The sequence below is a fragment of the Lactuca serriola genome, chromosome 9 (assembly GCF_051521515.1).
Source record: "Lactuca serriola cultivar US96UC23 chromosome 9, Lser_US96UC23_V15, whole genome shotgun sequence".
Classification (NCBI taxonomy): Eukaryota; Viridiplantae; Streptophyta; class Magnoliopsida; order Asterales; family Asteraceae; genus Lactuca; species Lactuca serriola.
In genome coordinates this window covers 65536882-65563756 of record NC_136416.1, presented here as the reverse complement: position 1 = coordinate 65563756, position 26875 = coordinate 65536882, and the positions used below count along the sequence as shown (strand labels likewise).

At 33.0% G+C, this 26875-nt stretch overlaps 1 pseudogene; it reads left to right on the top strand.

Moving 5' to 3' along the window:
* The first annotated feature begins 10576 nt into the window (after positions 1-10576).
* Positions 10577-10924, top strand: LOC145075775 (auxin-responsive protein SAUR32 pseudogene; annotated as a pseudogene).
* Positions 10925-26875: the final 15951 nt, after the last annotated feature.

Here is a 26875-nt window from a genome sequence, read left to right as displayed (position 1 = left end):
TCGCCACGAACTCCCGAATATCTCTCCTCAGCACGCTCAGATAACAGTTCATACGAGCCTGCTCAGATGACACCTGCTTAGGGTAAAACATCGCCCTCTCATGAAACTTCCTGGTGATCACTGCCACAAAATCAGTACCCTGCTTGAGGGTCAAGAACTCCTGAATCAACCGTTCCCTCTCCACTAGGGGAACATACTCCTCTCTGAACATAGCGGTGAACCTCTCCCACGTCACCTCGGAAATCTCATCCAAAGTGAAGTTCGCCGTCACGAACTTCCACCAATCCTTCGCTCCCAAGCGGAGCTGGTTCAAGGCGAACCGAACTCTCAAGTGCTCTGGACAAGAACACGTATAGAAACATCCCTCGATGTCAGAGATCCACCTCATAGCGGCAATCGGGTCCTGCATCCCATCGAACTCTAGTGGCTTCATGTTGCTGAACTCCCAAAACAACAACGAGTCACCTCCCTGAGGTCTGGCAGCAGCAATAGCAACAGTAGTTGCAGCTGCAGCAGCCTCAGTCAGCGATGCGTACCGCTCATCAAAAGTCTCAATCATCATGGTCTTGATGTCCCCAAACATATCAGGAATCTCAGCCCAGATGGCAGCAGCCACCTCCTCATGAATCAATCGACGGATCTCCTCGTCGCTGACACCACTGCTCTCAGGTGTGTGTCGAGTCCCAACCATGATGCCTCTGAAATACAACAAAAATTATCAGAGACTCCATTGAGCATACACATACTCGATGACGCAACCCTACTTATCCTCCGTTGTCCAAAAGATTCTTACTTGGAATGCCCACTGATCCGGTGTCTTTAGTAGTATGGGCCCAATACTACTGACCACACCGCATTAGCATTCACTCCAAGTCCTCCTCCATGGATCTTGGATTACAAGTACACTATTCTCATGAGCTCCTAACTGCTATCTACTCGCTCTCAAAGCATCTCAACAACAGAAATCTCCTAGGCTAAGGCATCACAAATCAGGCCACTCTAGTCCTAATATATATACCTAGCCTACTCTAGCATGCATAATGTAACATAACATATCTCATAACACATAATGTAAGGGTACTTTGGGGATTCACCATTCGGGGTCTGGCTGATCGTACACACGACTCTGCTCTGTTTGTCTCAAAACTCTTTCTACTCTTTTCAAAAAAAATTACTTCATTATCAAAATTTTCCTCAAATCCTCAGTTTGAGTTCAAATACGCCCGAAGATGCATCTGAATCCATCAAACCAAGGCTCTGATACCAACTTGTAACAACGTAAATTTTCAAAACAATTTTTCATGTTTAAAACATTCATTCACTCATAAAATATTGTCAATACACATTGTATCAATTTTTATCGTCACAAAACATCTCCCTAGAATCTCAAACATAAACTCCAACGCGTGTGTGTATGAATCATGTCGGCGCCTTTCCGCGCTCATCACTAGTACCTGAAACGCATAACACAACAACTGTAAGCATAAATGCTTAGTGAGTTCCCCAGAATACCGCATACAACAAATACGCCACTCGAGGCCATAATACGACCTTCCGGTCGTTGTGTCTCAACGGGACCCTCCAGTCTCGTAGCTCGTTGGACCCTCTGGTCCGGTCATAGCTCGTTGGGCCCTCCGGCCCGGTCTCAAACCCTGGAAATTAGGGTTTCATTAAACAGCGTGGACTCGCCGAGTCCACTCGTGAACTCGCCGATTCCAGCTGTGAACTCGCATACGAATCCGCGACCATACTCCGCGAGTTTATACGCCAACTCGCCGAGTCTCCCCACAACCTTCAAAAATAAAGGAACAAAATATAATACCTGGGAATCCGGATGTTACAACAATTATATGTCGTTTTAAAATGTTTCGGTTTTTTTAAAAACTGAATTATAAAAACCGATCCAATCGAATTGTAATTGGATCGGATCGGATTGGATTTGAATTTAGTTTGGACAATTCAGATCCATGTTTTGAAAACCGAAATCAATTTGGATTCACTTGATTGGATCGGATCAAACCGATCCATCCAAACGAACACCCCTATTAGTGAGTTACCCCAAAAATACCAACCTCAACAATACCATAACCATATCATATAGCAACCATAGAACATCCATGCATCTCGAGTCTACAGTGTGACTGGTCCGCCCGCACCGGGCCTTCAGTCCACTTGGTCCACTCTCTGAGTCTACAGTCCTGACTGGACCGCCCGCATCGGGCCTTCGGTCTATCTGGCCCACTCTCTGAACCTCGGCACGTCTGGACCGCCCTCTCGGGGCCTTCAGCTTATCCGGACCACTCGTCGGGCCTTCGGCTTGACTATATGCCCTCCTGGGTCTCCAAATAATCATATAATAATCCATAGACAAACAAACCGATCTAGCAGATCATATAGCATAGCAACATCCTAACCAGGATACCGACCTAACCGGTCACTAACATAGCATCATCATTTATACCAGGATACCGACCTAAACCAGGTCACTAACATAATACCATCCTAATTACTAGGATACAGTTCTAGAAGATCAATAAACATAACAAGCGAATACCCGAATACAAATCCAATAAAGGGCCGACCTTGGTGCCTTAGACCCTATTGATATAGTGAGAATAACTCACCCCACAACACCGATCTGAATTGAAGAAACGAACTCCCGGACCACTATCTCACTGGAAATCCCAAACTATCACATAATAAATACCAAGTCATTACACAACATAACAATCTTGGCTAAGGGTCCATTCAATTCATCATGTCCATTCTCTTTTATTGGGCCAAGGCCCAATTCCAAGCCATAAACTTGATAATCTTTATGCAAGGCCCATTATTGGCCCAATTTACTAAATTGAGCCCAACTTCCTTATTGGGCTTAACCCCACGATCCACTATCACCAAAACTACTCCAAAACATATCTAATCAGAAAGTCCAGCAAGGCCCAAACCATACTAGCCCAAAAGTATCCCAAACCCAAAGCCCAAATCACCAAAAGTCCATAGAAGACGTATGTTGGGTGTACCCCAAGGCTACGCGGGGAGTACACGAGTCTCGCATTGACTGGAAAACGGGGTCATTGACCTAGTACGCTGGGCATATAGAAACTTGCATTGGGCATACGCAGGGTTTCACCAAAACTCGAATAATTACTTAATGGCTTAAGCACTTAAGCCCAAACTCCAGATCCAATGACCAAATGTGCCTAGGACTCATAAAGTCTCGAAATTTATCACTTTGGACGTCCAGAAAGTTCTTAATCCAATGTATTAGTCCATTAATACCCTTCTACTACATGCATGGGACATCTTAAGCCAATGGGACCTCATTTTTATCACTTAAGACCTCTTCAAGGTCTAGAAAGGACAGCTTACCTCGTCCAAAATGAATCATGCACCATATTGGGGTTTTGGGACAAGAAATGGTTCCATAATGCTAGAAAGGCTAGATCTATGACCTACAAGCATAAAGTTTGAAGCTTTTTACCTTCTGGAGCTTCTAGGGCAAAACACAACTTCAGATCTACAAGCCAATCTCCTTCTACAACTATTTATTGCAATGGCTTCACCTTCAAGAGCTCAAAATACCCACCAGCTCACTCTCACACACAAGAACTAGGGTTTGGGGACGTTTTTGGAGGATGGAGGTTGAGAAGGATGCGAGAAAATGGGCCATAAGGATGTTTATATAGCCCCAACCCGAGATATTAGGGTTTCCTTCCTTTATGAGTACACCCAGCGCACACAAGTGTACACCGAGCATACTATGGCGCGCCCTAGTACACTCAGCGTACCCTTATGTACGCGCAGCGTATTCCTCCTGGTCCCAAAATTACAATTTAGTCCTTAGGCTCTTCATGGCTTTACCCTTCCATCCCCAGGGACTACAAATGACAAAACTTGGGATGTTACATTTTCATATAAAAATAAGTTTTTTTTCTTTCACATAGAAAAAAAAATTCGTATTTATTTTATGTAAAACATGTTTTTTTATATATTTAAAAAAAATGTTTCGTATAAAATGTTATTACATTGTTATAATCCGAAAATATACTTTTAAATACATAAAAAAAAACATAATAATATATTATACAAAAACGTAATCCCGAAAGAGCATAAAAAAAGTTTTTTGTATATATTTATTTTATGTGAAGTATCTTTTTTTATGTATTTAAAAAATACATTTTCGTATAATACGTTATTACGTTGTTATAATCCTAAAATATATTGTTACGTTATCTTAACGTCTTTAATTGATTTAAAGCGAATATGCAACTATTTTTTACGTAAAATTGTTAACATGATAATATATTATACGAAAACGCATTTTTACATTATGTTAACGTCTTTAGTTTGTTTTCCATATATATATATATATATCGTTTTGTTTTGATCCTAAAACATATTTTTACGTTATGTTTTGGAATCATAGCAATGTAATATCATACTATACGAAAACGTATCTTTTATATATTTAAAAAATACGTTTTTATATAATATGTTATTATATTTTTTAGTTATTTAAAAGTATATTTTTGGACTATAACAATGTAATAACATATAATACGAAAACACATTTTTTAAATATTTAAAAACATATTTTACATAAAATAAATAAGTTAAAAAAAAAACTTCTTTTTCTATGTGTAACCAAAAAAAAAACTTATTTATTTATGAAAAGATAAAAATATCTTTTAGGATCATAGCAACGTAATAACATATTATACGAAAACGTATTTTTTAATATACAAAACCTTTTTTTACGTAAAACAAAAAACATATATATTGTTTGTAACTTTTTTATAGTAAGCTAAAAATATATTTTGTTTAATTAAAAAAAAGATTTTGCAATAATACATTTTTTTTTAATTTATTATTATTATTATTATTATTTTATTTACGGTTTGAGTTTTCGATAAAATAAAACAAGTGTGACTTTTGGTAAAAACGAGACCATTTTTATAATTTTTTCAAGAATAAATATGAAAGAACAACACTTTTATTTATAAACTAACTCATTTAAGTATTGTATCATTGCCAGATTGAAGTGGATCCCGTTCATGTAAATAAAGTGTATTATTGTGTTTGTATGTGTTTCACGTGTATGTTGATTTGTACGATTAAATTCGGTTAAAAGAGTTATTTATATCAATGCTTAACTGGTTACTATATGTCCTAGTTTAATAGGCTGTGATGTTTTTTTTGGAATAATATACTAACCTTCATAACCTTTTTGTAAAAGATATAACTTTTTCATTGTGGTCGTTAGATTGTCACACATATTAATTAAGTCCGTTAAGTAATCAATATAAAGTTATTAAATTTTCTTAAAAATGATTAATCATGTTGCTTAGACTACGTGTTAACCGAAATAGGACCTTAAACAAAACAATCTTAAGTGGCATAATCTTCTTGTACCAAAGTCAAATATCACATTTTCATTTGCCTTATGATTTTCTTAACAACAAATAGCTACACCTTTTAATCATACTCCTAAGGTTATCCGGATGACAACAACCACGGACCGTGACCACCACCCCGATGGTTCGTGACATGGACGTTGTTGATTGTGGTCACCACCACATCTCACAACAACCAATCTCTTCTTTCTTCTTCTTCTTCTTCTTTTTCCTGTAAAACCTTTCGTGGTTAGTGATGTGTAGACCAAAGCTAATGTGAAAGAATGTTAAAGGAGAAAGATGCCGAGGTGGATCGTAGTTCATGAAGACCATTCCTAATGGTCTATTTCTATACATTTGTCCACGACAAGACTTTCTCGATCAGACTTTGAAATAATGTTGATGGAAAAAATTACGCTCATACCCTATCTTTTCTTTCTTCCCATCGTGACCTAAAAGCAATACCAGCAAGGAAAATTGGTCGCCTCCACATCGACAGTTCTCCATCAATAGCTCTCCATCGTCGTCGTCCCTCCCTCAGTCCGACTACAGGCCAGAAAGACCGTCCCTCTGTTCAAGCTCCGACGAGAAAGACGTCAAGACAGGTAAATAATCCTCGTTTTTTCTTCTGTGAAATCAGAAAATCATTTTTCCTTTTCCTTTGTGTATGATTGTGAAATCAGAAATCAGAAACTGGTTTCGAAATCAGAAATTGTTCTTGGTCTAATGTTATAAAATCTGAAATTGGTTAAGAAATCATAAATTCGTCTTGCTCTGATGTTATGAAGTCTGAAATTATTTGTTTAAATGCTATGAAATCAGAATCATTATTTGCTCTAATGTTATGAAATCTGAAAATTGGTTGTGTATAAGCTATGAAATTTGAAATCATAATTTTTTTTATAAGCTATGAAATCAGAAATCTTGTTTGTGTATAAGCTATCAAATCAGAAATCACTTTTTTATAAGCTATGAAATCAGAAATCTTTTTTGTTTTATAAGCTATGAAATCATATATCTTGTTTCTTCTAATGTTATGAAATCAAAATCCAAATGTTATGAAATTGTTCGAGTATATGTTCGCAATGTTGACCTTAATTGTTCTATTATTATTTAGGATGATGTTGATTTTATTGGTAGAAAATTGTTTTATGTTTAAAATTGTTCTTGATCTTGATAAAGTTATGATAAATTACTTTAAATATTAATGTTTTAAGATGTTGGATTGGAACGAAAATGAGGACAAAACTTTTCTTGATGCATGTATCCATGACCTAACCACTAATGGTCGTGAGGGTATTAGGCTTAAAGCAAGTTCATGGAAGACAGTACGCAAAAAAATGATAAACGAACACGGTAAAGAGGTTGATCGGAAGCAAATGAGAAACCACTTTGACTACTACAAATCAAAGTATGTTGCTTGGGTGAAACTGAAAAACAAAACCGACAATATATATGATCCTATAAAAAATAAATTTAACATGACCGATGAACAATGGAAGGAAGAGGGGAAGGTAATATTTTTATAACAAATACTAGTATGATTATTTTTATAGCAAATACTAATATTTATAAAAATTGTAAACAGTTGAACAAGTTCGTGTTGTCACTAAAAACTAAACCCATGTTGTTCTCTGATCTTTGCACCCAACTATTTGAAGGGTCGACCTCAATCAGCTTTCAAAGTTGGGGGCCATCTCCTACACTTCCTCGTCCTGTAGAAGAGTTTAGTGTCCATAATTTTGATGATGATGTTCCAATGGAAACCTCAACACAACACATAGGTGCAAGTGAAGAATCTTCAGGGCGCTCAAAAAATATGGAATTTGATGGAAACAAAAGAGTTGGTGGAAAAAAAGAGATGCAAGGGCATTAGAAGTTGATGAGGAGATTGTCAAGCTTGCAAGGTCATTAGTGGAAAAAAATGAAAGAATTGAAAAAAGTGAAATGGATAAGGATGTGGATGCATATGTGGAATTGAACAAAATGGAATGGGTAGAAGAAGACGAAAGACACAAGACCGCTCTTTTGCTATTTGGTGAAAGTGTCGATGTTAGGAAAGTTTGGTTAAGACTTTCGCATACTAGTTGTGAGTCATGGGTGATGGGTGCGGGTAGGAAGTTTGGTTGCCTTTAATGATTTTTACTAGTTTTTTGGTGTTATGTTTGATGACCTTTTTGGATGTTACTTTGGATGAAATTTACTAGTTTTTTATTACATGACTTTTGTTACTTTGGATGATATGTTATTGGATATTGAATATGACTTTTGTTATTTACTAGTTTTTTGGTGCATGATTTTTTTTACTTTACCATGCTATCTATAATTGTTTGTAACAGGTCAAGTATGGTTTCTGATGGTGAAGTTGTAGCTTTTCTTTTACTTGTGTTTTATTGGTTGATGTCAAACCAGCGCAGGCTAATTAGAATTCATAGAATAAGAGATAACGATTCAAGCGGGTATGCGTATACACAAGATTTGATGTAAGAAGACCCTACACAATGTTACGATATGATGCGTCTTACACAAGAGACATTTGTATTATTATGCAACCATTTTACCAAAAAAAATTGGTTGCAAGTTAGTAGGACAATAAGCATTGAAGAGAAGATGGCTATCTTCTATATTGGTCCTTATATTTATTTTTATTTTTTTTATGCCTTCTATCTATCCGTCTCCGTCTGTGAAAATTAGGAGTCAAATTATCCCACCTGAATCTTTTAACAAAAACAACACTCAAATCAGACGCACACGCCCCATGCAAAGCATGGGCAACATATCTAGTTATTATTATTATTATTATCATTATTATTATTATTATTATTATTATTATTATAACTAATACTTTTGAATTTTGATTAATAATTTTGAATTATTCCTATTACTTTTATTAAACAAAATATTGTAATTAATACTTTTGAATTTTGATATGGGCTACCTATGTAGATGTTTGTAGTGGATCTGTTGGATTTGGAAAGTAATTCTTCTACCTTAAACAATTTTATATACAAAGTGAGAAATCTTTCTACCTTAAACTATTTATAAATAATTTTACAAATATGCAATTTCTTTTAAATTGTTAAGTATTAATATTTTGAATTGAAAACAATAATAACAAATGTTAAATGACCATATACAAAGTAAAAATATACAAACTGTTTTGAATTGTTATTTAGTGAATGACTATTGATTCTTCATATCCCCCTTACTCTCCATAATTAGTGAACATTATAGCAAACATTATTATAAGGTTTATGAGTGTAGTTATGCACCACCATAATGTGCATTCATATCATATATGACCTTTTATCTTCTTTGTCTAGTATAAATAATGAATATTATGTATTGTAAAGTTTGATAATTTCATCACAAGTATTGGAATAAAAGTTCTCTCTATTCTCATGTCTTTCTTTACTCTATAATTTATCTTGTTATTTGATTATATTTTATAACACAAACATAAATTCATGATTAATGCTAAAAGCATTACCATCTCCTTCACCCTTAAACAATGTCATTATTTTTTCATTTAAATGCATTTATATGTTTTATTAACAATATTAATAATACAAGTTCAAAAAATAGTATTCTTATTTATATTTTTAATAATAATAATAATAATAATAATAATAATAATAATAATAATAATAATAATAATAATGAAGGTTTTGTTTGCAGAAAAATCCTAATATTTTTGTTTACAAAAAAGTTCTAATATTTTTGTTTATAGAAAAGTGTCAATATTTTTGATTAGTTTACGAAATAGTAACTTTTCCGTAAATATTAAGACTTTTCTGATAATTTCCTAAAAAATGAAAAGTAATTGAAAATTGAATGTAACCATCTACAACAGTGTGCAGTCAAACCGCACTCGATACCGCGGTCAGAAGATGAGGTTCTCTTTGGTCGTCATGGCTTTCGTGCGGTTAAACCACGTCCACTCCTCCAAGTTTAAGAAGGTTGAACTTTTGAAACAATGGAGTGAAACCCATTCCCACATAGCCTATGGGACACATGTCTACTTGCCAAGTGTCGCCTCCATGCACACTTTGTATTATTTATAATTCTTTTTTCTCGTTTTACATATTTTTTCTTATGAAGTCCCCTTACCTTTTTATTAAATTATTAATTTAAGAAATAACAAACCAAAATAGTTATTTTCGGTATCATTTATTAAAAAGTTATCCAATATTTCACCTTTTCCCCAAATATTTCACATTATGCATGGAGGCAACTCTGAAATCGTGAGGCATCTGCGAAGCGTTTTTTTGCATGTTTCATAGTATGGACTGAAAAAACGGGCCCACTACAAAATTACGGGTCCATTGTGAAATCTAACACAAAATATTATATTTTGTTTAGAAAATTAGGGCCTAGTCTTCACACAATATTCACAAACACTTGAAATAACTTTTTTCTCGTCCAAAATAAGTTTATTAGATTTTTTGTAGTTATTTGTGTTACAGGGCCAAAACAAACAATCAATGGTGAAACTTAATATATTAGGCCAAATGTTTGCACTACGAGTTATATTTTCCCTCATGTATAAACACTTCCCGGTTGTTTTATTTGGTGTTGTAGAGATAAATTATGACAATTAATGATGCATGTTATCGTTAAACATGATGATGATAGCTTAAGCTACATGAGCCTGGATAGCTTGGCATCTGGAAGTTTTATCTGTATAGGCGATTCAACTATGTGTTAATCTGAATAATCTGATCTTCTAAACTAAAAATGAAATAATTACAAATTAACAATTAAATATAAAGAGATACAATACAGGTATACATGAGATTTACATATTCCAGTTTAGCAAATTCAATTGTAATTGAAGTCGAAGAAAATTATCTTTGACTTCTTAATCTTTTTCTAAAAGGTACCAAATTACCCACCTGGTCCGGGCCTTGTTCCGTGAGCGGTTTATAAACCGACCCTTTTCCTTCTTTCCTTCGCGTGTAATTAAAGTCAAACATCATATGAGGCTGACACACCCCAACCTAATAATATAATTACAGTTTTGCCCTTATCCCCGTATATATATACCCACTCACCTCTAATTCTTGAAATGATGCACGCAATTCCAAGAAACCAAAAATAAACGAGTCTTAGACAGAATCTTGTTTAAAATTCTATTCTTCTTCTTATCATCGACCTTTCTCTTGTAGTGAATATTGATCATGGGTTCTGGAGAACAATTCATGAGCCTCTATCATCATCATCATCATGATGTGATGAAGAAAGATGAGCATAAGATGAGCATACCAAAAGGTTGTGTCTCTGTGATTGTGGGACTTAAAGGTGAAGAGAAGAAGAGGTTTGTGATACCAGTTATGTACATGAACCATCCATTGTTCATGGAGCTCTTAAAGGAGGCTGAAGAGGAGTATGGTTTCCAGCATCAAGGTCCCATTACCATCCCTTGCCATGTTAAAGACTTCTGTAATGTTCAAGGATTGATTGATCAAGATCATAATCATCTATACCATCATAACCACCATCATCCTATTTGTTGCTTCAAAGATTGATCATGCTTCCATTCTTGATCACTGATTATACTTCTTGCTGCAATTATGTATCTTTCTTGATCGTTGGTGCTAGGTTTGTAAATGTATATATATTAATAGACCACAAAACAATGAAAAATAAATCTCAATATATATATATATATATATATATATATATATATATATATATATATATATATATATATATATATATATATATATATATATATATATATATATATATATTGACGTACCAAAAAATTGAATCATTAAACGATTATAAGATATATGATGCGGGAAATAAAATCCCAAAAAACAATAATGAAGAATTATTTATTGGGATGATTCATTAAAATTGTCCAAAAAAGTGAATCGTCACTTTCACTAAAAATATGAATTATCAAGGCGTTTTGAAAGGTCATTTTTTTATAACACGTATTATTTTTGTATTATATAATGATTTATTTATTTGTTTCGTAAAAAAAGATGCAACTTGTTTCTTATGTTTCTAACGGCGGAAAATATATTTATGATAACAATCATGTGATCCTATATTGTTTTTATAAATAATCGATTTATGAAATTTATAATATGCTTAAATGTAAATAAAATTCTAACTGACATATATGCTAAACATCATTTTTATGATTCTTTTTTTTTTATCTCAGCTAGTGTTTATGGGTTTAATATGAATAGTCACTAATTGTTTTTTAAACAGAAAATTTAATTTATTGATGAATGAAACTTGATCCCTCGAAATAAGACATCGCCTATATGGATGGACTCTCAGCTTTGGTGAATAGTCACTAAATTCATTAAAGGTTTTATATAGATGTAAATTAAATATATTGTTTAAGCATATTCCAACGAACAAAATTATACCGAAACACTTTTATATAAAAGATAACGCTTTTCTTGTGTTTACGTGGATTTTTAGTAGTACGTTGATTAGTATGATTAGTTAACGTAATTGACAAGCTAAAGTATTACTTTCTTTGCCATCTTTGTTTGATTTTTTAAGATATAGTCATGTTTTCCTCGAGTTAAACAAGTATGAACGGAAAGTTGGGGATTTCCATCAAGTTCGTTAGTAACTGAAAATTCTTAGGGTCCCTCTCGCAATGTACATCATCATTTTATTTTTCTTTTCCAACATTTTCAACTTACAACACATGAAACTCCATGTCTTGCATTCTTTCCAACACACAATAAATAATTTTTTAAAACAAAACACTTAGCAAAGCTAATAAATAACATTTCATTAAAAAAAGGTAAACTACTACAAATATTAATTAAATTCATAAAATGACAATTAAATTCCTAAAAGATAATTAAAATTCTAATATGAAATATAAACTCTAAATTATAAATCGCTCCAATTTGCTGTTTGCGAGCTAGCACCGCACTCACATCCTCCATTCAATGGTCAATTGATCATGCACTTGAAGGTACAACCACATATATTTTTCCTTTTTGCATTGATCAATTGTAACACCTCCTCAAATAGGTCCACTTTCTTTTGCTAGGTTATTTCCATGTCACGTAATTTATCATCTTGGTATTGCTTTCTTTTCGCATCTTCTTTTTTTTTTTACGGGCGACACCACCTATTTTGGTGATGAGCTCTGTGATATTGAGAGATTGTGAGGATGTGGATGCCGTTTTTTTCCATTTTCGTAGTCTTTGTACGCATCTGAAGATGTTGTGTATGTGTTAGAGTCGGATGTTTTGGTTCTCTTTTATAGAGGAGGGAGATGCTCAGTTTTTTTCGACTTTAAAATATCAAGCTTTATGTGGACGAGAGCATATATCGGACATTTATTCTAGAATCATGAAAAATTGTTATATAGAATAGTTTCCTATACTAGATAGAATAGTTTCCATGTATTGTCCCGTAATTGGTGGTAGGTTGTTGTTGTATTCTCTATATATTGTAATCCTCCTTGAAAGTTATTATATACGAAAAATCCCAGAATTCCAATTGGAAGTATAGGTGTGTACATGGTATCAGAGCACCTATAAACCAACCTCTAAAAAATCTGAAAGCCAAATGGCCGGAAAAGAAACCTCTTCCACCGAAACTCGAATCATTGTTCAGGATGTCCCTTTCCCTACAGGGATTACCCTGGACGACTCGAACTATCAACTGTGGTCACAGTTGATGGAAATGTGTATCTCTGCTCGAAACAAACTAGGGTTCCTCACCGGAACCACTACGCTTCCTAAAACCGGAGAAAAAGAGATCGAAAACTGGCTCATGGAAAACAATAAGGTTAAAAGTTGGCTTATTGATTCCATGAGCCCCTCACTGATTCCTCGATTCATCCGATTAAAGACCGCCAAAGAGATTTGGGAGGCTGTGGCAAGGACCTTCTACGACGGGTCGGATGAGACTCAGCTTTTCGAGTTGAATCGGCGGTCCTTTAACACGAAGCAGAACGGTAGGTCTCTCGCCACCTACTACAACGAACTCTTGGAAATTTTCCAAGAGATAGACTCTCGCCTTTCCGTACATGAAGAAAACGTGGAGAACATTGTCTCTCTTCACAAAATACTTGGACGCCTCCGGGTCCACATATTTCTTGCTGGCCTTGATTTCGAATTTAACCAAGCTCGAGGGGAAATCTTGAGGAAAGATCCACCCCTCGACCTCGAAGCATGCTACGCATACGTACGAAAAGACCAGAACCAACGTATGACAATGGATGACGCGAAGAACGAGCCGGACAGTATCGTCCATCTTGCATCAAGAAATCAGAATGGAAAAGGGAAAGGATCGAACAAAGATAATACTTCCGTGTGTACTCATTGTGGTGAAGCAAGTCATTCAAAACAAAAGTGTTACGAGATCATTGGATATCCCGAGTGGTGGGATTTTACCAAGAAACCTAGGCGGAAACCAAGCCAGCCCGCGACGTCGAATGTGAAAACAGAAGACTCAACTCCAGTAGTTGCACATACAGAATCATCAAGCATTAACGGTATGTACAATAACCCTAATTCTCAAAATAACGTATGGATTATCGACACCGGAGCCACCGATCATATGACAAATGATCAAACTAAACTTCTGTTTAAAAACCCAGCACAACAAATCGTCGTCAAAACAGCCAATGGCGGTATAGCTCCGGTTACATGCAAGGGTTCGACAAAACTATCAGACTCATTAAGTCTGGATAAGATTCTGGTGGTTCCGTCATTATCATCCAAACTTTTGTCTGTCAGTCAAATAGTTGATGAATTAAATTGCTATGTGTCGTTTTGGCCTAAAAAAATGTTATTTTCAGGACATAGAAACGAACAGGATGCTTGGCTCTGGTACTAGGAGAGGACGTTTGTACTATCTTGAAGAGGAAGAAGAACAAGCACAGGCTCACGCAATTGTTCAAGATCATGAAAAGAAAGGGCTACCATGGCTTTGGCATCGTAGGCTGGGACACTTGTCATTTGGTTACCTTAAGAAACTTAAACCTGAACTTTTTTTGAATAAGGATATTGAATTTAATTGTGATATTTGTGAATTGGCCAGGAACCACCGTATCTCGTATGCTCCTAGTACTAACAAGTCTTCAATTCCTTTTATGGTTATGCACTCGGATGTTTGGGGGCCAGCAAAGATATCCACACCTAACGGGGCACGATATTTCGTAACATTTATAGATGAGTGCACTCGGATGGTGTGGATCTCACTTCTTGATCATAAAAGTGAAGTATGTAAGGTCTTCCAAGAATTTTACAAACTAGTAAAAACGCAATATAAATGTGATATAAAAGTTTTACAGTCGGATAACGGAGGGGAATACATAAATAACGAAATGCAAATCTTTTGTAAAAATAATTCCATAAGACATCAAACCTCGTGTGCAAATACCCCGGAACAAAATGGCGTGGCGGAAAGGCGAAATCGACAAATCCTGGAAATAGTTCGGGCATCATTGTTCGACATGAAGGTGCCCCGACAGTTTTGGGGTGAAGCTGTTCGTACAGCAGCATATGTCATGAATCAAACTCCCTCACGAGTGATTGATTTTCAAACTCCGCTTCAATATCTACAGAAATTGGTAGAGGTACCTATGGGGCCAAACTTGGAACCAAAAATATTTGGGTGTACAGCATATGTCTTTCAGAATATCGGTAAACTTGAACCTCGTGCAATCCGATGTATGTTCATTAGATACGCTCAATTCAAAAAAGGATATAGGTGTTATGATCCTACAACAAGAAAAATACATGTTACACGAGATGTTAAGTTTCATGAAACAACTCCCTTCAATCACGATGTTTCCCCTCAGGGGGAGATGTTGAGTAATTTTGAGGGTAACATGCGTGAGATGACGGGAGAGCTTCTAGACGATGAATCTGACGAGGCCCATCCAGAAAGCAGGTCTGACGAGGCCCATCCAAAATGCGGGTCTGATGAAGCTCATCACCCACAAACACCGGCGGCCCATCCAGAAAATCAAGAAACTCAACCAGTGATTCAGGATAGTACAAACGAACCCACTCCGACAGTCCACGAACCGGATCCGACACAAGGTACGTCTTCTGGTCTTGAAACTTTTATGCCTAATGACGACAACATAGTGCAGGATAGCAATGAAACGCATGTACACGACCAGGAAACACGATATCCGGTAAGAAGTAATCGGGGGGTCCCAAAGAAACAGTACGTACCAGAACTTACCTCGAAGTCCAAATACCCGATAAACCATTATGTATCAACTCATAAGTTGGGAAAAACACAAAGAACACTCGTTGAGGAATTGGCATCCGTGACCATTCCAAAGACAATTGAGGAAGCTCTTAAAGAACCGAGGTGGCGGAAGGCAATTGATGAGGAAATGCTTGCACTACAGTTGAATGGCACGTGGGACATTGTAACACGACCTGAAAAAAAAAACAGTCGGGTGTCGTTGGATTTTCAACGTGAAACTAGATGCAAACGGTAAGATCGATAGATATAAAGCGCGTCTCGTAGCAAAAGGGTATACCCAGAAGTATGGGATTGATTATGGGGACACCTTTGCCCCTGTCGCGAAGATCAATACGATTCGGGTTTTGGTGTCAATAGCAGCTGCACAAGATTGGCCACTTAAGCAATTTGACGTGAAAAATGCGTTCTTGAATGGGCACTTGGAAGAAGAGGTATACATGGACCCTCCACCGGGGATAAGTTGTGGGGATAAAGTGTGCAAGTTGAAAAAGGCGTTGTATGGCCTAAAACAATCACCGAGGGCTTGGTTTGGAAGGTTCTCAAACTTCATGAAGAAGGCAGGATATAAACAAAGTGACGCCGATCACACTCTGTTTGTGAAAAACCATGGAAAAAAGGTGACAGCCCTCATTGTATACGTAGACGACATGGTGGTTACCGGTAATGATGAAGATGAAATTAAGAGGTTACAAAAACTATTAGCCACAGAATTTGAACTTAAGGATTTGGGAGATCTTAAGTATTTCCTCGGTATCGAGGTGGCTCGATCTAAAACCGGCATCACCATGTGTCAACGGAAATATATACTCGATTTATTAGCCGAAACCGGGATGCTAGAATGTCAACCCATTGATACTCCCATTGAAGTTAACCACGGTTTGACCTTGTTGTCCGACCAAGTACCTGCTAATAAGGAGAGATACCAAAAACTTGTAGGAAAATTGATCTACCTTTCGCACACCCGACCCGACATAGCTTACGCGGTAAGCGTGGTAAGCCGATTCATGCACTCGCCGAGTGAGAGTCACATGAAGGCTGTGTTTCGCATTCTTAGATACCTCAAATCAGCCCCTGGTAATGGACTATTTTTTGGAAAAAACGAAGAATTGAAAGTAGAAGGGTATTCAGACGCTGATTGGGCAGGTGACAAGAATGATGGGAAGTCAACGGCTGGGTACTTCACCTTTGTGTATGGGAATCTTGTCACCTGGAGAAGCAAAAAGCAGAAAGTGGTGGACCGTGGCATAGAACAAAAGACTCCTATGAAACTATATTGTGATAATCAAGCGGCAGTTAAGATTGCAAACAATCCAGTGCAGCACGATCGTACTAAACATGTAGAGGTGGACCGTCATTTTATCAAAGATCACTTGGAAAGGAAGACAATCGAACTACCGTATGTCTCTTCAAAGGACCAGTTAGCTGACATGTTAACGAAGGTGGTTTGCAGTAAAGTATTTAACCGCTCTCTAGACAAGCTGGGAATGCTCGACATACATTCTCCAGCTTGAGGGGGAGTGTGGACGAGAGCATATATCGGACATTTATTCTAGAATCATGAAAAATTGTTATATAGAATAGTTTCCTATACTAGATAGAATAGTTTCCATGTATTGTCCCGTAATTGGTGGTAGGTTGTTGTTGTATTCTCTATATATTGTAATCCTCCTTGAAAGTTATTATATACGAAAAATCCTAGAATTCCAATTGGAAGTATAGGTGTGTACACTTTAATCTTCCGCTCACTCGACTATTCAACTTTGGTTTTAGATGCAACTGAAATTGTTAACTTTCACTTACAAATCCTTCCATTTGAAGTTTACGTGATGCCTAGACCGATCCCCCACCCCCCCTCCAACCCGGTTTGTTGTTTATGGTTTCTATGGCTTCATCTTTGGCTTGAACATGTTTTTGTATTTCCCATGACTATAATAGATAGAATGGAATCGGAAAGAACTTTTGATTTTTGAAATGGTTGAGTGGGATATATATATATATATATATATATATATATATATATATATATATATATATATATATATACACCATGTAATTCTTTTTTGAGCGTCCTAGTTCCAGGCTGGGGTTTTGCTCTGTTTAATATATGTTGCCTTTCAAATATATATATATATATATACACACACACACACACTAGGTTATAACCCGTGTACTGCACTGTTAACAAATTAAAATAATATAGATAATAATAAAAACGTAGTCATTAATCATATGCACACACTTTTAGTAATATTTTTTTGCATCCACGACTGTTTAAGATAATAAAACATTATTTTTTTTAATGCAAAAACTGGACAACCAGAAAATGCATATTATAATTTACATAAGTATTGTACTTTGAAAGTACATTGGTATAACCTCGATGACTTTTCTTTATTTTACACACAAATAGCCACACATAGACAAGCACAAAGAAACATACATATACATACACATAGACAAAGAAATTGTTTGAACAAAAGTATCTTGTTCTTTCTTGCATTTAACTTTAACCCTATTTGACATGCAATAAGTAGAATGCTATTTCTTAAATTAACGAGAATAACTTAAAGTAGAACGTTGTAATAAACAAACGAATGAAAGTACATTGCTATTTCTTGCATTAAATTCTATATGATATGAAATATAAAGTAAAATGTTATTTCTTGCATTAAATTTATGGATTTTTTTTAATGGTTATTGGTCAACAATCAAGAGGAGACACAAGAAAGGGTGTTGCTCATTGGGTTGGGGAAGCCACTCCTCCCATGATTTTCTAGTACTGCATGCTAATGAAATCATGTAGCCGACGATACCTCCTTCGACCCACGTCCAAACTGTCATGACTCTGTTCACCCTTATGGACAGTTTGAGGTGTTAAAATTGTTAAATATCACAATTGCATGATCAAACACATTTATGATTGTTATTTTTTGTTGAATATTAATTTTATGTAGATCCATGTCCTCTGGAAGTACTAGATTGTCACAATATATTATTATCATATAGTTACATTATATCATTATCACATGTACTATAAATTTAGGGTGCATTTGGTACAAAGAAATGGAATTGCAGCAGTGAATGAAAATACAGAGAAAGAAAATTAAGTTGGAGAAAGAGAATTGACTCTCCTGTTTGGTTGAACAGAGAATCCACTAGGGAAATGTTTTAAAGAATCATTTATCTTGTTTGGTTGTATTAAGCAATGAAATGTAAATCATTTTTTTACCTTGTTCATTCATTTTCAAACAATTTTTTATAAAAAATCATTATAATGTACATCTTAATTATTCAAAATATGCATTTTTTATCTTTTAAAATTTTCATTTTAACATTACTTGTTACCAAATAATTTATTTTCTTGTCAGTTATTATTATTTGTATTGAAAAACATATTTCTAATATAAACGAATTACTTACAAATAGATCCAAACTTAAACAAATATGAAAATCATAATATTCAAAAACTATGTCCAACATAGGACGTGCAAAAAGTCAAATTCAATATTCCTAACAACTAAAAAAACAAAACTATGTCTAATATAGATGTTCAAAAAGTCAACTTCAATAATCTTAAAAACTAAAAGAAAAAACATAATTTAAAATATCACAATCATGATATGGAGCCATCCGCAATAATTTCAATGTAACAAAACTTTTCTTCTTCCGTCAACTTAAAAAAAGATCGGTTGTAGAATTGGTCCTTGCTGATATGTCAATAACCTTAATTCGTTGTCTAACATTGATATTTGGCATGCGGTGTATATCTTCGACAATTTTATCGATAATATCGCATGCTTCTTTATTTTCTTGTCTTCCTATATTGTATATTGTTTCTGTAATTTTCTCACCGACCTCCTTGAAAGTCTATTTCATTTCTTTCGTTGCTTCCTTATAAGAGCATTCGGCGTCATCATGTTTAGGTCGTTTACTATTATACTAGTGGTTTGTTGTGTCTTCACAACGATATCTTCAAACCCTTCCACATCAAGGTTAACCCCCGTTTTAATTTCGGAGGCGGAGGCGGGGTGGGCAATCTCATCCCGAAACCCTCATGGGGGCCCCGTTAATAAATTATACATATATTTACATATATTAATTATATAAATATAATAAACAATAACATGATTTTGAGCTTCCAAAATTCAACAAAAGACATATTCTTAAGTTGTTAGTATAATGTTTTTAAGATCTCATAATTTTTTTATTTTTAACATATAAATTAATGCTTTAAAAAATTATTTGTTACCTAACAAATAATTTTTTAGCCCAAGCAACAACTCCTTTTAACCCAAACAATAATTTTTTTAGCCCAAAAAAAAAGGTAGCCCAAAATCAATCGGGGGCGGAGGTAATAAAGGGGATGCAAGGGCGGGGGCGAGAGTAAGAAGGCTGGACATTTAGGGGACGGGGGATGCACTTTCCATCCCATTTTCCCCCGTTGACATCCTTAAAAATGCTCTTATTGCAGATGTCCTAGCAATTTGTCTATTTTGTAAAATCCGTTGTTGCAAAGGTGATCGTGTCATCTACATATATATAAACAAGGAAGAGTTGGACAAAACATCAAAAAAAATACTGAAATATTATACAACATTCCTAACAGCCCCTTTTTAGAGCTTAATAACTCAGCCAAAACTTAACCAAATAAGCTATTTCTTGATCCTAAAACGTAGACAACACAGAGTAGTACAATCTAAAAAAAATGTCTCATTCCAAGCTCATATTAAGATATTATGATGGTTCAAAGTTAAGAGAAAAAAAACTAAACAATGTTGAAATATTAGACAGCATTCCCAACAGCCCCTGTTTATGGTTGTATATCTAAACCAAAACTTGACCAAATAAGCTATTTATTGATCCAAAAACGTAGAAAATAATAGAGTACTACAATCTATAAAAAAATTGAATGCCTCATTCCGAGCTCGTATGAAGATATTATGATGGTTCAAAGTTAAGAAAAAAAACTAAAAAATGTTGAAATATTAGACAACATTCCTAACAGCCCCTGTTTATGGTTGTACAACTCAACCAAAACTTAACAAAATAAGCTATTTCTTGATCCTAAAACGTAGACAACACAAAGTAGTACACTCTGAAAGAAAAAAAAAAAAGTCTCATTCCGAGCACAACACAGAGTAGTACACTCTGAAAGAAAAAAAAACGTCTCATTCCGAGCACGTATGAGTATTTTTTGATGGTTCAAAGTTAGAGTAAAAAACTAAAAATCTGAAATTATATTTTTTTTTAATTTTCATTTGTACATACAACTGAAGTAGAAACCAGTGACAAATGACCATCGATCATCAATCAACACTAAACTAAAAGATTCAAACACCAAGAATAGATTTCAACATAGCAAGGTTCAAACATGTACAATGAAGTTATTCATATAGAATTCAGAAAATGAATTCTTGAATTGAAATTAAAAAAAGATTTCATAGTAAGATTAACAAGAATCGTGAAGGAATACCTTGAATTGGAAGCGTATGGTGACAAAATCGACTAGAAGGAGTAACCAGTCTTTAAGCTTTGTGAGATTTGATTTCTCTGTTTTTTTTTTCTATATTCTCGACCCAGACGTGTTTGTGTTTTCTCTCATTTGCTCTATTTTTAACATGGAATTGTTTTGATGGAAAAGAAATTGGTTTGTTTCTTAATTTCTTATTTTTTTTCATTAAACAAACAAGAGAGAAGGAATTGATTCCTTTTACTTTTGCTTTTTTTCCCTGTACCAAACACGCCTTAGTAGGTTATATATATATATATATATATATATATATATATATATATATATATATATATATATATATATATATATATATATATATATATATAGGGCTAAGTTATTTTGTTTATTACATTTATTGTGTGTTAGAATGCACCAATAGGATTTGAGTAAATTAGATAATTATTTAATTAAATAAATATAGATATTAAATGATTTCCATAATTATATATATATTAAATAATATCCATAATTATAATTCTCTTTTTATGGAAACTAATTAAATCCGTTATTAATGTCAGCAATAACATTCTTTCAGAATGAATTCGCATATAGGTTTTTATATATGAGTTCGTATTTTGTTTCATGACTCACTCACTTAAAATATAATAAATTTACATGGAATATGAAGAACGATATTGTATTCTACTAGAATACACTCTCATTCTGCTGAAATACACTCTCATTTTTATAGATATGAATTCATTCTGAAAGAATATTATTGTTAACATTAATGATGAATTTAATTAGTTTCCATAAAAATGAGTTATAAGTATGGATAGCATTTAACATACATATAATTAATACTAAATTTCTATTGGTGCATTCTAGCACACAATAGATGTGAGAAACATTTGAACCTACTCCTCTCTCTCTCTCTCTCTCTCTCTCTATATATATATATATATATATATATATATATATATATATATATATATATATATATATTAATGTTATTACTAATAAGAAAGGTGGAAATTCAATTGTAAATATACTTTTTGAGTTGTAAAGTCTTATCTTCCCCTTGACGCTAATCATCAGGGGAAATTGTGGGGCACTACGGTGTTCGACATACTGCAACTGTAGTACCTGTAGTACCTGATAGAGAAGGGTTGTTGTGCTTGATCATTAGACATGTTGAATTGGCGATGTTTCTTAGGCCTAACCACAATAGATTTTATGTCAACTCTTCTATATAAATACTGTCCATTTGTGTGAATGTAACCTTAAGGAAGAAATCGTATGTGGTGACGACTATTATTAATAAAATCTCTTTCTAGTTAGTTTGTGGATTTACCTCTATTTCTCTGATCAAGTGAATCACATTAAATTCTTGTGTTCTTTATCTCCTTCGTATCTTCAACTGTCGTGTGATTGTGTTTTGTGATTATTGAAGCCTTTAATCCTAACAACATTTAGTAAGGTTTTGTATACAACAATAAAATAAGGGTGGAATCTTAAATATTACTAAAAGAGAAACCTTATGACATCATCTTAAATAATATGGACCATTGATTGTATTTCAATCTTATTTTTTTCACCCTTAGATCAAATTGCTGACATCATCTTCCCCATTGGAATGTATTTAATTCCAATAAATGCTTTCCAATCATCAATTAATAACTTACATTCATTGAAATGGAATGTATTTAATTCCAATGAAAGTTTTCCATATTTTACATCTTGAATTTTCAGTTATGAAGATTTTAATATGGTTAATTTTAAAAACATATTACTAACAAATCATTTCAATCAAGGCCTTAATATCAACCATTAATATAAATCCGTTTATATTAGTAACCATTAATATAAAATCTTTTTTTATTAGGAAATCATTAATACCGAAAAATTATATTCAAATTATCACATACATATACGATTCATCATTGAATCCGAGACTCACATTTATTTTCAATCGTTTCTTTTCTTCAAACCTTCTCCTACAACATCGTTAATATTGCTTATAACTTCCATCATCATTCTCTACTATAAACATTCACTCTTGTGCGCTAGAAGGTTAGTACCTTCTTTCGCTTTTTATATTTTTTTTTGATTATTTTTTGTTCCTATATCAAATGTATGTATTCATATATTTCGATTTTCTTTATCACAAATTATATGAAATCAGTTAACTATTTTTCTGAAACTTTTCAAATAAACATGAAAAGATATTAGGTACCTTTAACAAAACAAAAATTAACTATCTTTGGAACTGACATTAATTACGAAAATATTACTTTTATATATTAGAGATGATTATGATTTTTTTTTTAATTTTTATGTCATAAGAATCCGGTTAATTTTGGCATGATTTTAAAATATCATTGAAATTATTATGTTTTTGTATATCATATCAACCTACTTTTTTATCTTTGTATAGTAACAATAAAATTTATTAATTTACACAACAAATATAAATATTTCAAATTTTGTAATATTATTATACCTTACAAAATACAACTCCCTCCAAAATAAATTTTCGCCAGTTTAAATTTGTATTTTCTTTATATAATTTTTTTTTAATGATCCTGATTTTTTTTCTCCAAAAGTATATCAAATGTTTAGATAATGCTGCCCTATTATAATTATTATTTTCCAAAAGTATATCCGTTTAATGAGGAATTTGATATAATAAAGGAAGTGAATGTTAATTAAAATGAGATATATATTCCATAATTATTACATGAGTCTATTAAAAAAATTAATATCAAGGTGTAAACATTAAACATTTTTAAAGTGAAATTTCAGAATACATACAAACGATGATGTTATACAATGAAATATAAAATTGAATATACCGAAAAAAACACTATTAAAGCAATCAATCTTGAAAATAACATAGTTATGAAAAATTATAAAGTAAGATAAAAATTATAAGATATTAGGAGATTTGTAATAAGTACATTTAGTAAAAGCGTTACGGTTATTAGAAAAAATAAGACCGTTAAGATTAGTGAAAATACAATATATATAAACTAAATTATCACAATAGTAATGAAATGTCATTATTTGATATTTCATATAATTGACAGATGTATCAAATTACATTGATAATATACTAAAATTATTCAAAGTTGCGCCAAAACTAATGCAAAGTTCTTGCGAACACTAAATAAATAAGAACAAACATAAAAGCTAGCATTTATATTTATAATCAATTTAAAATAAACCAATCATGATTTATAAAAGAATCTCCATTGATGATATACTAAAATTAAATCTATATAACATTTTACATTTTATAAATTATATTACATAATTTTATTTGAATAAATGAAATAGTTGTCAATATTTAATGCAATAGAAAAAACGGTATATTGGTTGTCAATATATGTTTACATTAGGTAACATTATTATGCAAGGAACGTCTAATTAAAATGCTTATAAATATATAAATATCATAACTATATGAAACGAGGAAAATCGTTCAACTAATAAAATAAAAAATGATGTCTACAAAGAGATCTTTCAATGATTATATATATTTATCGTTTTTAATGTATTTTCTACACATTTCAATAATAACAATAACCATATATTTTTTTATACTCATTATACAATATCTATAAACGATTATATGTTTTTTTTATGCGCTTTTCGCGTTTAACGCGGGCTATAATCTACTTGAGCATTATAGTGGAATGGAAAAAAAAAATGATTGTTTGATTGTGACGAATGAATGGAATGGAGCATTCCTCACCAAATATGATTCCTTATTTTGGACTGATTTTCATTAATTCATTCCATGTGTGACAGCGTCAGGGGTGTTTTTTTCATTCTTTTCGGTTATGGAATCATACATACTATATTTATAAATTACTTTCAAAAAATAAATAAATTTATTTTTTTATAATTATATTTAAGATTTCATGGTATTTAGTTTTTTTTATTCGTAACTTTTTAGATCGCATATAATTCTTCTTAAACTATTTGCAAAACATATAATATGTATTTTACATGTCTGTATGCAATTTATTCAATGATTAGTTTTTATTTAACTAAAATTTATTTATATTGTAACAGAACATTCTTTTTATTTATTTATCTTTATTTTACCTATTTTTCTATTTATTAGTAAAAACATATTTTAGTGACTCGTTCATTTCTTTCGAGCCAAACAAATATTACAACGAAATGTTATGATTCATTCTATTACCTTAGGTATTCTATTATATTGTTCATTTCATTCAATCATATAAAGGAAGACCTTTGGTATTAGCACTCATCTATCTATCTCTCTAAAATCATTATTCCCTCTTTATTTCTTTATAAGTCTATTCTTTCTCAAAAAATCAACCAACCCTTTTTTCAGTAAAAATTCGACCACCTTTCCTTTTACTAAATTTTTTACAAAATTTATACTCACTCTCCCTCCATCTCTCTCTACTACTACATACATACATTCATACACAAACTCTCTCATCATCATCCTCCCAAACCCTCGTTATCGATCGACTCACAAAAATTCCTACAAAACCACCATCATCGTAAACACCAACTATTATTATAATCGATCAATTCATATTTATCCCCACATTTGCTCATGATCTTGATATTTTCTTGAACCCTATCGTCATCATCCATTTCCCCTCCTTGATTTTCCTATTCATCAATCTTACTCCTTTATCTTACCTTCTCAAACCTCTTTTTTCTACCCATTAATCATCGATTACCACCTTTTTTTTTAAAAAAAAAAACCAAAATATTTTTCAAATGCTCCCTAACGTCTCTCTTCTCCTAATCAATATTAATCTCTCTCTCTCTCCCTCCCTCCCTCTCTCTCTCTCCATTACCATGATCAACAATTCCTAATCAATATTAATCTCTCTCTCTCTCTCTCTCCCTCCCTCCCTCTCTCTCTCTCTCCATTACCATGATCAGCAATTTTAAACCTTATACCAGTACACCAAGATCACCAAACAATGATTGTGCAAACACCTTTAACCCTACCTTAATGGTCATCATTATTAAGAACTTCAATCCCATAATTAACGTTCATTTAGTTTTTCTAAGAAACTATCATAATCTTGTTATTTATCTTCTCTTATTTATTTATTTTTTATACAAAATAAACTTATTCGCACTTTCCTTTCTTGGTAATGTGGGATCAATCATTTTTTGCTATGATAGCCTTGTTAAATAAGTTGTCACATCTATATTTTAAATATTTAATTATATATAAAGTAGCTCTTTATAAAATTGTGTAAACATTGAAGCATCCTATCAAAGTGTCTTAAAAATCATACTCATACAAATATAATGACTTAAACAATGGGTGTATTTTAATGAGTTAATGACTTAAAAGAATGTTACATTTTCATGTACTTATTTAATCACTAAACTATTTTTTATATACGATTTCTCATAAAACTCTTGCTAATTTAGTTAAAATTGAAAAACTTTTATGGTAATATCACAATTGTGATAACTTTGCCATATTCTTGTAATTTAATAAATTCCATCACATTTGCATATGTGGACATAAGTAAATTATGATCATCTTCCTCATTCCAGACATACAAATTTTATTTTGCAATTGATTCTTTAATATTTTTAGACTTATTACATGAAATATTTCAAAACATCTTTTCTTTCTTTCAAATTAATTCACTTATTTTCTTTTGCCCAAAGATGATACATAATTTACAACTACATTGATTTATGAAAAAATAGTTAACAATATAATATGTTGTTTTTATTAGTGTTTGCTTTCTTTTTCGTCAACTTTTTTACTAAATTTACAACACTG